This window comes from Pristiophorus japonicus, chromosome 22 (assembly GCF_044704955.1).
Source record: "Pristiophorus japonicus isolate sPriJap1 chromosome 22, sPriJap1.hap1, whole genome shotgun sequence".
NCBI lineage: Eukaryota > Metazoa > Chordata > Chondrichthyes > Pristiophoridae > Pristiophorus > Pristiophorus japonicus.
The window spans coordinates 42758301-42772519 of NC_091998.1; the positions used below are offsets into that span (position 1 = coordinate 42758301).

The 14219-nt window shown below is 47.6% G+C and overlaps 2 pseudogenes; both read right to left on the reverse strand.

Annotated features, from left to right (window-relative positions):
• Positions 1 to 9739: 9739 nt before the first annotated feature.
• On the reverse strand, positions 9740 to 9940 carry LOC139235207 (U2 spliceosomal RNA; annotated as a pseudogene).
• Positions 9941 to 13778: 3838 nt separating this feature from the next.
• Positions 13779 to 14011, reverse strand: LOC139235249 (U2 spliceosomal RNA; annotated as a pseudogene).
• Between the last annotated feature and the right edge of the window lie 208 nt (positions 14012 to 14219).

The following is a 14219-nucleotide window of genomic DNA, read 5'->3' on the forward strand; positions in this document are numbered from 1 at the left end:
ACACCCAGCATCTCCAACCTTGCCTCATAGCTTAAATTCTCCAGTCCAGGCAACATTCTTGTAAATCTCCTCTGCGCACTTTCCAGTGCAATCACATCTTTCCTGTAATGCGGTAACCAGAACTGCACGCAGTACTCCAGCTGCGGCCTAACCAGTGTTTTATACAGTTCAAGCATAACCTCCTTTTTTAATTTCAAAATATACTTTATTCATATAAAATTTGTACAGTACATTCAAAAGCAGTTCAGTACATTTAGTTGCGGTCAGCAATCCCATACACTATATTTGGGTGCTGTTCGATACAATTCCTTGCTTTTCAGTTCAAGTACAATTCGGTACAATACGGGATACATTGTAGTACATTCAACAAATTACATTACATGTGTCAAGCATAACCTCCTTGCTCTTGTATTCCATGTCTCGACTAATAAAGGCAAGTATTCCATATGCCTTCTTAACCACTTTATCTGCCTGGCCTGCTACCTTTAGGGATCTGTGGACCCGAACTCCAAGATCTCTTTGTTCCTCTACACTTTTCAGTGTCGTACCATTTAATGTGTATTCCCTTGCCTTGTTAGATCTCCCTAAATGCATTACCTCACACTTATCCAGATTGAATCCAATTTTCCACAGTTTCGTCCACCTGACCAGTACATTGATATCTCCGTGCAATCCGCAGTATAAGAACATAAGAAATAGGAGCAGGAGTAGGCCATTTGGCCCCTCGAGCCTGCTCTGCCATTTAAGAAGATCATGACTGATCTGATCTTGGGCTCAGCTCCACTTCCCTGCCTGCTCCCCATAGCCCTTCATTCCTTCAATGACCCAGCTCTCTGGGGCAGAGAATTCCAAAGATTCACGACCCTCTGAGGGAAGAAATTCCTCCTCATCTCCGTTCTAAATGGGCGATCCCTTATTCTGAAACTATGCCCCCTAGTTCTGGATTCCCCACAAGACTCAATAAAACCCCAGCCATTTGGGTCGAGGTCATCCACGATGAGGTATGCAGTTGTGAGCCTGGTGGATGAACTGGTAATGTGTGGTGTGATTGTTAAACCTTTGTTAATAAACCAACTAGTTCTTAATAGCAATGTGTTGCTATGAATTCTTAAGCAAAAAACCCATGAAGCAAATATATTATAAAATGGCGACGAGGATGGGATTTTCTTCATGAAGAAGTTTTGGTGGAATTTCCTTTTATGAGAAGGCAAATGCAAGTGGAGCACAGCAAGAAGATATACCAGCAGCGTGGTTCCCGAATGAGAGTACCATTTTTTTTTTGTGGGTAGTTAAGTGTTGAATGGACAAAAAGAGCTTGTGGAAAGTCATTCAGAGTCATTGAAAAGCAATTCAAGATTATTGAGTCTTGTGTACATCATGTGACTGGTTAAGCCACTCACAATGCAACAGCGCCACAAACCTGTGAGCATACTCACAGGTGCATACATTACAGGAGGTGCCGGCTTTCAGATGAGATGCTTAAATCGAGGCCCTGTTTGCATGTGTAGGTGGATGTTGTTAAAGATCTCATGGCGCTATCTGGAGAAGACCAGAAGCAGTCTCCTGGTGAGCTGATCGTACCCTCGACCAACATCACTAGAACTTTATCTGCTAATTTATCCCATTGCTGTTTGAGGGATGTGAGAGTTCACAAATTAGTTGCCACATTGGTCTATTTTACAAAATAACTACATGTACGGTACGGTAGCGTAGAGCTTCTGTTATTGGACAAGCAATCCCGAGTCCTAGACTAATGATCTATAGAACGTGAGTTCAAATCCCACCATGGCAGTTTGAGAATTTTAATTATTTTTAAATCTGGAAATAAAAGTGGCCATGAAACTGTTGGATTGTTGCAAAAATCCATCTGGTTCTTTTAGGGAAGGAAATCTGCCACCCTTACCCAGTCTGGCCTATAAAGAAAGAAAGTCTTGCATTTACATAGTACCTTTCATGACCACCGGACATCTCAAAGTGCTGTACAGCCAATGAAGTACTTTTTGGAGTGTAGTCACTGTTGTAATGCGGGAAATGTGGCAATCAATTTGTACACAGCAAGCTCCCACAAACAGCAATGTGATAATGACCAGATAATCTGTTTTCGTGATCTTGGTTGAGGGATAAATATTGGCCAGGACACCGGGGAGAACTCCCCTGCTCTTCTTCGAAATAGTGCCATAGGATCTTTTACGTCCACGCAAGGTTTAACATCTCATCCAAAAGGCGCTATATAAATGCAAATTCTTTCTTTCCTTTCAGTCATAGAGCCCCTACTGTCAGATGAGCTAAATTCAGTCAATCCAGCTCAGACCGTGGATTGAACTGTTGCCCAGTGCTACCCTTTAGCCATTGTTTAGGCCAATGTGGAATGCATTCATTTTATCTTTATTGAATATCAAGAAGAGGTTTTACGAGGATGTTGTCAGTACTGGAGAATTTTAGCTATGAGGAAAGATTGGATAGGCTGGGGTTGTTTTCATTGGAACAGAGGAGGCTGAGGGGAGACCTTATTGAGGTGTATAAAATGATGAGGGGCCTGGATCGAGACAATAGGAAGGATCTGTTTTCCTTAGCAGAGGAGTCAATAACCAGGGGGCACAGATTTAGAGTAATTGGTAGGAGAATTAGAGGGGAGTTGAGGAGAACTTTTTCACCCAGAGGGTGGTGGGGGTCTGGGGCGGAACTCACGGCCCAAAAGGGTGGTAGAGACAGAAACCCCCATCGCATTTAAAAAGTACTTGGATGTGCACCTGAAGTGCCTTAACCTACAGGGCTACTGACCGAGAGCTGGAAAGTGGGATTAGGCTGGGTAACTCTTGGTTGGCCATGATGAGCTTCTGTGCCATAAATTTCTACGATTCTATGATGAATCCAATTGCTCCCTTGCTTTTCTCAGTCCTGTTCGTGCCCGGGGAACCCAATGAAAATGATCAGGACAACGTTTGACGGAGGAGATAGGAGCAGAGGCTCTACAAGTGGGGCCCTGACTCTGTGGTTCCAAGACCCCCCTCCCCACCCTTTAATCCTGCCTGCCCAAAATCTCCTTCACTTTATTTATCACACAAGCTGTGGTGCCTTTGAGAGCACTGCTTTTGCAGTGAGGCTGTTTCTCTATTGGAACATGCTCGTTCTGCGCGTCGCGAGGTGTCTGCGGTAGACAGAAAGGACATTCTCTTCGCTTCTATGGGTTTTTTTTTAATATGTTGAAAGGCTTGTCAGGACAGACATCTCGGACGGGTTGGCATTGATGAGGGAGTCACAGCCTGTCAATCGTTGACATCGGGATTATAACCCGCTCTGTCCAACGGGCTGTCAGGGAGCGGTAGCTACAGGGCTCAGAGAGGCTGTCAGCTCAATGAATGTGCTTTCGATGGAAGCTACGTGCTTGTCTATGCAAATATACCAAGTGTGTGTGAAGAATAACTCATTGTTTTTCAGTGATACTGCCTTTGGCCGCTGATATTTTTGCGCATGCCCGTTCAGCTAATTAAAAAAGCCAGTGTCAGCAATGGTGACCACGAAACTACTGCATGGTCATTAAAAACCCATCTGGCTCACTAATGTCCTTAAGGGAAGGAAATCTGCTGCCCTTACCCGGTCTGGCCGATATGTGACTCCAGACCCACAGCAATGTATTTTATGAAAGTTTAGCATAACCTCCTTGCTTTTGGACTCTAGGCCTCTATATATAAAGCCACTTGCGCCTTTTTAACAGCCTTCTCAACCTGTCCTGACACCTTCAAAGATCTGTGTACATGGAACTCCAGGTCTCTCTGCCCCTTTAACACTGAACCATTTAGTTTACACTGCCTCTCCTCATTCTTCCCACAGTAGTGAAACATTTCACATTCTCTGCATTAAGTTTCATTTGCCATGTGTCTGTCCATTTCACCAGTCTGTCTGTGTCCTCCTAATGTCTGTTCCTATCCTCCTCATTGTTCACTACACTTACGAGTTTCATTTCATCTGCAAACTTTGAAATTTTGCCCTGTATATCCAATTGCAGGTCATTAATATATATCAAAAAGAGCAGTGGCCCCAACACTGACCCCTGGGGAACAGCACTATATACTCCCCTCCAGTCTGAAAAACAACAGTTCATCACTACTTTCTGTCCCTTCGGCAATTTTGTGTCCCGACAGTAACTGCCCCTTTAATCCCATGGGCTTCTTTAATCTACATATTGATTGGGCTAACCAAACTGGTAGCAATGCGGTGGAGGAGGATTTCCTGGAGTGTATTAGGGATGGTTTTCGAGACCAATATGTCGAGGGACCAACCAGGGAGCTGGCCATCCTAGACTGGGTGATGTGTAATGAGAAAGGACTAATTAGCAATCTTGTTGTGCAAGGCCCCTTGGGGAAGAGTGACCATACTATGGTAGAATTCTTTATTAGGATGGAGAGTGACACAGTTAATTCAGAAACTAGGGTCCTGAACTTCAGCAAAGGTAACTTCAATGGTTTGAGATGTGAATTGGCTAGAGTAGATTGGCAAATGATATTTAAAGGGTTGACGGTGGATAGGCAATGGTAAACATTTAAAGATCACATGGATGAACTTCAGCAATTGTACATCCCTGTCTGGAGTAAAAATAAAATGGGGAAGGTGGCTCAACCGTGGCTAACAAGGAAAATTAAGGATAGTGTTAAATCCAAGGAAGAGGCAGATAAATTGGCCAAAAAAAGCAGCAAACCTGATGATTGGGAGAAATTTAGAATTCAGCAGAGGAGGACAAAGGGTTTAATTAAGAGGAGGAAAATAGAGTACGAAAAGAAGCTTGCCAGGAACATAAAAACTGACTGCAAAAGCTTCTATACATATGTGAAGAGAAAAAAATTAGTGAAGACAAATGTAGGTCTTGCAGTCGGATTCAGGTGAATTTATAATGGGGAACAAAGAAATGGCAGACCAATTGAACAAATACTTTGGTTCTGTCTTCAAGAAGGAAGACACAAATAACCTTCCGAAAGTGCAAGGGGACCGAGGGTCTCGTGAGAAGGAGGAACTGAAGGATATCCTTATTAGGCGGGAAATTGTGTTAGGGAAATTGATGTGATTGAAGGCCGATAAATCCCTGGGGCCTGATAGTCTGCATCCCAGAGTACTTAAGGAAGTGGTCCTAGAAATAGTGGATGCATTGGTGATCATTTTCCAATAGTCTATCGATTCGGGATCAGTTCCTATAGACTGGAGGGTAGCTAATGTAACACCACTTTTTAAAAAGGGAGGGAGAGAGAAAGCGGGTAATTATAGACCGGTTAGCCTGACATCAGTAGTGGGGAAAATGTTGGAATCAATTATTAAGCATGAAATAGCAGCGCATTTGGAAAGCAGTGACAGGATCGGTCCAAGTCAGCATGGATTTATGAAGGGGAAATCATGCTTGACAAATCTTCTGGAATTTTTTGAGGATGTAACTAGTAGAGTGGACAAGGGAGAACCAGTGGATGTGGTGTATTTGGACTTTCAAAAGGCTTTTGACAAGGTCCCACACAAGAGATTGGTGTGCAAAATCAAAGCATATGGTATTGGGGGTAATATACTGACGTGGATAGAGAACTGGTTGGCAGACAGGAAGCAGAGAGTCGGGATAAATGGATCCTTTTCAGAATGGCAGGCAGTGACTAGTGGAGTGCCGCAGGGTTCAGTGCTGGGACCCCAGCTCTTTACAATATATATCAATGATTTAGAGGAAGGAAGTGAGTGTAATATCTCCAAGTTTGCAGATGACACTAAACTGGGTGGCGGTGAGCTGTGAGGGGGACGCTAAGAGGCTGCAGGGTGACTTAGACAGGTTAGGTAAGTGAGCAAATGCACGTCAGATGCAGTATAATGTGGATAAATGTGAGGTTATCCACTTTGGGGCAAAAACGCGAAGACAGAATATTATTTGAATGGTGGCAGATTAGGAAAATGGGAGGTGCAATGAGACCTGGCTGAGTTCGTCAGTCATTGAAAGTTGGCATACAGGTACAGCAGATGGTAAAGAAGACAAATGGTATGTTGGCCTTCATAGCTAGGGGATTTGAGTATAAGAGCATGGAGGTCTTACTGCAGTTGTACAGGGCCTTGGTGAGGCCTCACCTGGAATATTGTGTTCAATTTTGGTCTCCTAATCTGAGGAAGGACGTTCTTGCTATTGAGGGAGTGCAGCGAAGGTTCACCAGACTGATTCCCGGGATGGCCGGACTGACATATGAGGAGAGGCTGGATCAACTGGGCCTTTATACATTGGAGTTTAGAAGGATGAGAGGGGATCTCATAGAAACGATTAAGATTCTGACGGGACGGGACAGGTTAGATGCGGGTAGATTGTTCCCAATGTTGGGGAAGTCCAGAACCAGGGGACACAGTCTTAGGATAAGGGATAGGCTATTTAGGACTGAGATGAGGAGAAACTTCTTTACTCAGAGAGTTGTTAACCTGTGGAATTCCCTACCGCAAAGAGTTGTTGATGCCAGTTCATTGGATATATTCAAGAGGGAGTTAGATATGGCCCTTATGGCTAAAGGGATCAAAGGGTATGGAGAGAAAGCAGGAAAGAGATACTGAGGGAATGATCAGCCATGATCTTATCGAATGGTGGTGCAGACTCGAAGGGCCGAATGGCCTACTCCTGCACCTATTTTCTATGTTTCTATGTTTCAATGTTACTTTCGAGCCTAATACTTAATTCAATGCCTTTTGAAAGTCCAGGTATACAACATCAACCGCACTGCCCTCATCCATCCTCTCCATTACTTGGACTTCTAAACTCCTACTGGGGTGGCTCAACCCCTGCTGCATGCTGGGAAAGTGGGTCGGTCATGTTGCAGGCGAGCGATCGTCAAATGTTGGCAAACCCTCGCAAAGGGACAGAGAGAGAAGGTCGGCAAGTGGTTCTATCAGGAGTGGTGGCTCTCCTGTGCAGCACACTAGCCTGTGAGTCGATGCAAGTACCAGGACAGAGTCTGGGTGTGTGTGACCTGCGACATAGATGGACACCCACACCCCCCCCTCCCCTGTAGCCTCTGTACACAACAACAAGAGAAGGTTGAGAAAATGCTGTCAAGGAAAACTGCAGACGTATTTATGGTAAGCGCAGCCTTGATGCATGAGTAACTAATCCTAACCAGGCTTGGTGAAGCAGCGGAACAGGAGACTGTGATGAACATCACAAATCATATTTATATCATTACTTCATAAACTGGTGTTAGACACAACGCGTAAGTAGGAAAAATATGAGTCAGAAGCACTTGCAAACAAATTCTCTTGACGTATGATAAATGAATGGAAACCATATTTCTCCCAGGGGACGTTCGTTCCATTGACTGATGATGGGCTGTGGGAGTTAATGGATGTCTCTGTTGTACTTGTTTCCACCGTAATTCCACCCCAATCCATCTCTGGCGCTGGCAGCAATGAATTCGCTTACTTTCGCAGCAGGCTGAGGTGTAACAGACCTGCTCCCTGGTGTCGAACCGTCCTCCCGGCCGTGCTGATCTATTTTTCCCCTGCATCATTACAGGAAAGAAAAGGCTTACATTTATATAGCGCCTTTCACGACCACCAGACGTCTCAAAGCGCTTTACAGCCAGTGAAGTATTTTGGAGTGAAATCACTTGTAATGTGGGAAATGCGACAGCCAATTTGCGCACAGCAAGCTCCCACGAACAGCAATGTGATAATGACCAGATAATCTGTTTTTGTGATGTTGATTGAGGGATAAATATTGGCCAGGGCACTAGGGATAACTCTCCAGCTCTTCTTCGAAATAATGCCTTTGGATCATTTACATACACCTGAGAGAGCAGACGGGGCCTCAATTTAACGTCACGTTCGAAAGACGGCACCTCCGACAGTGCAGCGCTCCCCTGGAGCATCAGCATGGATTTCTGTGCTCAAGTCTCTGGAACGGGACTTGAACCCACAACTTTCTGACTCAGAGGTGAGAGTGTTACCCACGGACCCACAGCTGACACAGCATCGTCTTAGCAAAGAAACGGCCCCGGTGTGCGTGTAAGTGACAGAATAATGTCTTTCAGCACCATTTACATCCGCACCGTAAACACTGGTAAAGAAACCAGGATTCCACACTTGTGTCATTTCAAAAGGATAGGGGGAATAGGTCCCAGAGGAGTGCCCCCTGAGAAAGGGCACAGGGCGGTAAAATTCTGCAATGCTTGGCAAGCGGGTTCTCGGGAAGAAAGTTCTCCAGGGTTTCTACATCCCCACAGCTGACGCAGTAGAAAGTCAGTAACACAGCGCACCATTGCTGTCTGCCGCCATGGTTCGACTAGTAGCCAAGCTCCTTGGCTGCTGGGAGATGCACAGCACAAGATGTCTCGTACGGCTGGTGTTCACTCAGTTACAGAGTGGCTCAGTGCGTAGCGCTCTCGCCTCGGAGTCAGGGAATCTGTGGGTTCAAGTCCCACTCCAAACAAAAATCCAGGCTGACGCTCCCAGTGCGGTACTGAGGGAGCGCTGCACTGTTGGAGGTGCCGTCTTTTGAATGAACTGCTAAATGGAGGCCCCCATCTGCTCTCTCAAGGTGGATGTAAAACATTTCACGGAACTATTCAAAGAAGAGCAGGGGAGTTCTCCCTGGTATCCTGGCCAATATTTATCCTTCAGCCAACATCAGGGAAACAGATTAACTGATTATTGATGTGCAATAGACACAAACTCCGTTCCCTCACCACTGACTCCATCCCTCTCCCCAACTTCTGTCTGAGGCTGAACCACACTGTTCGCAACCTTGATGTCATATTTGACCCTGTAATGAGCTTTTGACCACACAGCCGCAGCATAACTAAGACCGCCTATTTCCACCTCCGTAACATCGTCCGACTCCGTCCTTGCCTCAGCTCATCTGCTGCTGAAGCCCTCATCCATGCCTTTGTTACCTCTAGACTTGACCATTCCAACGCACTCCTGGCTGGCCTCCCACATTCTACCCTACGTAAACTAGAGTTGATCCAAAACTCGGCTGCCCATGTCCTAACTCACACCAAGTCCCATTCGCCCATCATCCCCTGTGCTCGCTGACCAACATTGGCTCCCATTTCAGCAAAGCCTCAATTTCAAAATTCTCATCCTTGTTTTCAAATCCCTCCATGGCCTCGCCCCTCCCTATCTCTGTAATCTCCACCAGCCCCACAACCCCCCGAGATACCTGTGCTCCTCTAATTCTGTCCTCTTGCGCATCCCTGATTATAATCGCTCCACCATCGGTGGCCGTGCCTTCTGTTGCCTGGGCCCCAAGCTCTGGAACTCCCTCCCTAAACCTCTCCGCCTCTCTACCTCTCTTTCCTCCTTCAAGACGCTCGTTAAAACCCACCTCTTTGACCGAGGTTTTGGTCACTTGCCCTAATTTCTCCTTATGCGGCTCGGTGTAAAATTTTTTGACTTATAATACCCTGTGAAGCTCCTTGAGATGTTTCACTACGTTAAAGGCGCTATATAAATACAAGTTGTTGTTGTTGTTATAGATCGGCTACAGTGTTTGCCTACAAAACAGCAGCATTTACACTTCAACAGGAATTGATTGGCTCTGGTGGAGGTGTGAACGATGCTATGTAAATGCGTGTAGCAAACAGCGAGTGAGCTGCGTAATGCACACTATGGGCACGTGTTTTTTTTAATTTTTTTATTCGTTGCCAATCTTTCCAATTCTTTGTCAAATCACAAACGCCAGAAGTCACCTTGCACACATCAAGGATCACCCTGCGCTAATGCTCTTAGCCAAAAGGCCTAGAGCCCAAGCAACGTTCCTGGAAGTACTGCAATACCAGGTTCGTGCCATGGAGGTGGATGGGTCAGCAACCCCACACACCTCCTATTTCCAAAAAGCATAGGAGAACCACCTTCCTGATCCAGGGAGAACCACGTTGGGGTCATGGTTACTCCCCTGTCAGGTCAGTTACGCATGATCTTAGCCAAAAGGCCGAGAAGCACACGTGTTTTTTTTTTAATTCGTAGCCAATCTTTCCAATTCTTTGTCAAATCACAAACGCCAGAGGTCACCTTGCACACATCAAGGATCACTCTGCGCCAATGCTCTTAGCCAAAAGGCCGAGAGCCACTGCACCGTTCCTGGAAGTACTGCAATACCAGGTTCGTGCCATGGAGGTGGATGGGTCAGGCCCCCCACACACCTCCGTGGAGGTGGATGGGTCAATCCACCCCACCCACCTCCTATTTCCAAAAAGCATAGGAGAACCGAGAAGCACACGTGTTTTTTTTTTTTTTTTTTTAATTCATGTCCAATCGTTATCCAATCGTTACAATTCTTTGTCAAACGCCAGAGGTCACCCTGCACCAGTCAAGGATCACTCTGCGCCAATGCTCTTAGCCAAAAGGCCTAGAGCCACTGCACCGTTCCTGGAAGTACTGCAATACCAGGTTCGTGCCATGGAGGTGGATGGGTCAGGTCCCCCACACACCTCCGTGGAGGTGGATGGGTCACCAATCCCACCCACCTCCTGTTTACAAAAATGTAAGCATATACCTTCCTGACCAGGGAGAAACCACCCGGAAGTCATGGTGGCTGGTCAGGTTAGTTAAGCACACGTGTTGTTGTCCGTGACCTAGCCCTGTGCCATCAGTCCACTGGCTGAGTGGCACCAGGCTCACTGGGCCAAGACCATCTTGTCCCCTTTCATTGTGCACGGCCGGTAATTGCACTGCTGGACTAGGGAAGGGGTCTTACCGACACGATCACTGGTGTGGAGCATCGCTGATTCCAGCCAGGACCCACGGGAGATCAGAGGCCAAGCTAAAGTCCTTCCATCTGAGAGAGAGAGAGAGAGAGAGAAGGATGGCAAATGGAGGGTGGATCGGATGCAATTGCACGATTAGCCATGTCCAAGTCACAGAGCTGAGCTGGCCGAGGCAGTGGAACTGGTGGAACAGAGGGAGAGGGGAGAGGAGGGGTGGGTGAGGAGAGAGGGGAGGGTTGGAGGAGAGAGAGGGTGGAGGAGAAGGGGTGAGGAGAGGAGGGGGGAGGAGAAGGGGGAGGGGGAGGAAAAGTTGGGGGGAGGGGGAGATGAAGGGGAGAGATGAGGAGAGGTGATGGGGGAGGGGTGAGGAGAGGTGAAGGGGGAGGGGTGAAAGGGGAGAGGTGGGAGGGAGGGGTGAGGAGAGGTGGGGGGGAGGGGTGAGGAGAGGTGAGGGGGTGAATGAGGGGAGGGGAGCAACGGAAACCTCTGAGATGGGGGGCGAAATGAAGAATAAAAAGCAAATGTGGGGCGAAGGTGAAATAAAGCTTCATTCCTGTGGCATTTCCAGTGTTTTACAAGGTATTGACATCATTAATGGTAATAGAGGCACCCCAGCTGGACCCGTGAACTGCACTGCTCACAAAATGAAATCGCAATAAAGTATAAATCTTAACAATGTGAAATCATCAGATTTTATACTCTGCTGTTCCTTCGTGCCCCAGGGGTCAGACTTTGAAATGTTCACGTCCTTATCGTAACTAAATCACCATAGCAACACAGAGAACATTGCAGGCCTCTCATCCTAAATTGAGTTTCCACCTCTTGGTTCAGAGTCCACTCCCTCGAAGGGCAAAGAAAATCGATCTTGGACAATCTGCGGTGGAGAGTGCGGGGGCGGAGGGAGAAAATGAACCGTGTGCCTCGGCACTGAAAGTTTATTTGTGGCTGGGGGGGCGAGTGCCCAGACAAGGCCTTCCTGTGTCTGCACTGCCCCCTAGCACGCCTGCCTTTCACTCAGCGCTGCCTTGTTTTGACAACAGAAGAAAGCTGGGTCACAGGCCAGCAAGAAGCAAAATGACAAGCCTGCACTCTGAGCACGTCCTTGCCTCCGCTCATGTGCAGCCGGCAGTGACTGCTGGACGGGTGCTGGAACAGTGGGGAGGGTTATTTGGTCGGCCTGTTTGAAGGGGACGTGGAGCCTGGTGTGACTGTCCCCTCGATTCCTCCTGTCACTGTACCCGGCGCCAGTGGGTACAGGGTTAAGGACGGATAATGCCAGCACTGAGAATAGAGAGAGAGCAGAATGGAGTGCCGTCTCCTATTCACCAGCCCATCCGAGACGGCTGCAGGCTAACTGTGAAGCCAGAGTATAAGAAAGAAAGACTTGCATTTATATGGCGCCTTTCACAACCACCAGACATCTCAAAGCACTTTTCAGCCAATAATTTTTGAAGTGCAGTCACTGTTGTAATGTGGGAAACACGGTAGCCAATTTGCGCACAGCAAGCTCCCACACACAGCAATGTGATAAAGACCAGATAATCTGTTATTGTGATGTTGATTGAGGGATAAATATTGGCCCAGACACCGGGGATAACTCCGCTGCTCTTCTGCGAAAAAGTGCCACAGGATATTTTACATCCACCTGAGAGGGCAGACGGGGCCTCGGTTCTCATCTGAAAGACGGCACCTCCGACAATGCAGCACTCCCTCAGCACTTTTGTGCTCAAGACCCTGGAGTGAGACTTGAACCCACAACCTTCTGACTCAGAGGCGAGAGTGCTGCCCACTGAGGCACAGCTGACACATAAATCGAATGATTGACCCTGCAAGTGAGGACCAGCTATCCACCAGGCGACTGGGCTCAATGTTGTCACTCTGCGACCAACACGAGATTTTCATTTCTTTATTCATTCCTGGGGTGTGGGTATCGCTGGCAAGGCCGGCATTTATTGCCCATCCCTAATTGCCCCTTGAGAAGGTGGTGGTGAGCCGCCTTCTTGAACCGCTGCAGTCCGTGTGGTGAAGGTGCTCCCACAGTGCTGTTAGGGAGGGAGTTCTAGGATTTTGACCCAGCGACGATGAAGGAACAGCCGATATATTTGCAAGTCAGGATGGTGTGTGACTTTGAGGGGAATGTTGAGTGGTGGTGTTCCCATGTGCCTGCTGCCCTTGTCCTTCTAGGTGGTGGAGGTCGTGGGTTTGGCAGGTGCTGCCGAAGAAGCCTTGGCGAGTTGCTGCAGTGCATCTTATAAATAGCACACACTGCAGCCACGGTGCGTCGGTGGTGGAGGGAGTGAATGTGGAAGATACAGAGTAAAACGCTCGGCAAACATCTCTGACCACGTGTTGGTGATCAGTGGCCATAACCTGAGATGGAAGCTGATGATAAACTGCCACCTGGTTCACACCACTGCTCTTCTTCAAAATAGTGCCGTGAGATATTTTATGTCCACCTGAGAGAGCAGACGGGGCCTCGGTTTAACATCTCATCCGAAAGACAGCACCTCCGACAATGCAGCACTCCCTGTACACTGCGTTGGGAATATCAGCCTAAATTTTTGAGCTCAAGTCTCTGGAGTGGGACTTGAACCCACAACCTTCTGACTCAGAGGCAAGGGTGCAGCCCACTGAGCCACAGCTGAGGCCTCTTCAGGTGAGCCAGCCCGAGACCCAATATCGGGTGCTCCTCGGGCCTATTTTTTTATTTTTCGTTGCCAATCTTTCCAATTCTTTGTCAAATCACAAACGCCAGAGGTCACCTTGCACACATCAAGCATCACTCTGCGCCAATGCTCTTAGCCAAAAGGCCGAGAGCCACTGCACCGTTCCTGGAAGTACTGCAATACCAGGTTCGTGCCATGGAGGTGGATGGGTCAAGCCACCCCACACACCTCCGTAGAGGTGGATGGGTCAAGCCACCCCACCCACCTCCTATTATCGGGCCTATTTTTTTTTTTTTTTTATAAATTCGTAGCCAATCGTTCCAATTCTTTGTCAAATCACAAACGCCAGAGGTCACCTTGCACATGCCAAGGATCACTCTGCGCCAATGCTCTTAGCCAAAAGGCCTAGAGCCACTGCACCATTCCTGGAAGTACTGCAATACCAGGTTCGTGCCATGGAGGTGGATGGGTCAAGCCACCCCACACACCTCCGTGGAGGTGGATGGGTCAAGCCACCCCACCCACCTCCTGTTTCCAAAAAAGCAAGCATATACCTTCCTGACCAGGGAGAAACCACCCGGAGGTCATGGTGGCTGGTCAGGTCAGTTACGCATGATCTTAGCCAAAAGGCCGAGAAGCGATTATCGGGCCTATCCTCCAGGTGCTGGGACCGCCCCCTGAATGCCCAAATTTCTCGGACTGTGTGTCTTCCCTTCACAGGGGCCTGGCTGTCCTGACCTGCTCACAACGGCCAACAGTCTCTCGCTGCAGACTCGGAGTTCCAGCCTTTTGCAATTTACAGAAAAAAAACAACACAGACTCTGAATAATTTTAATGTTGCATTTTTTAA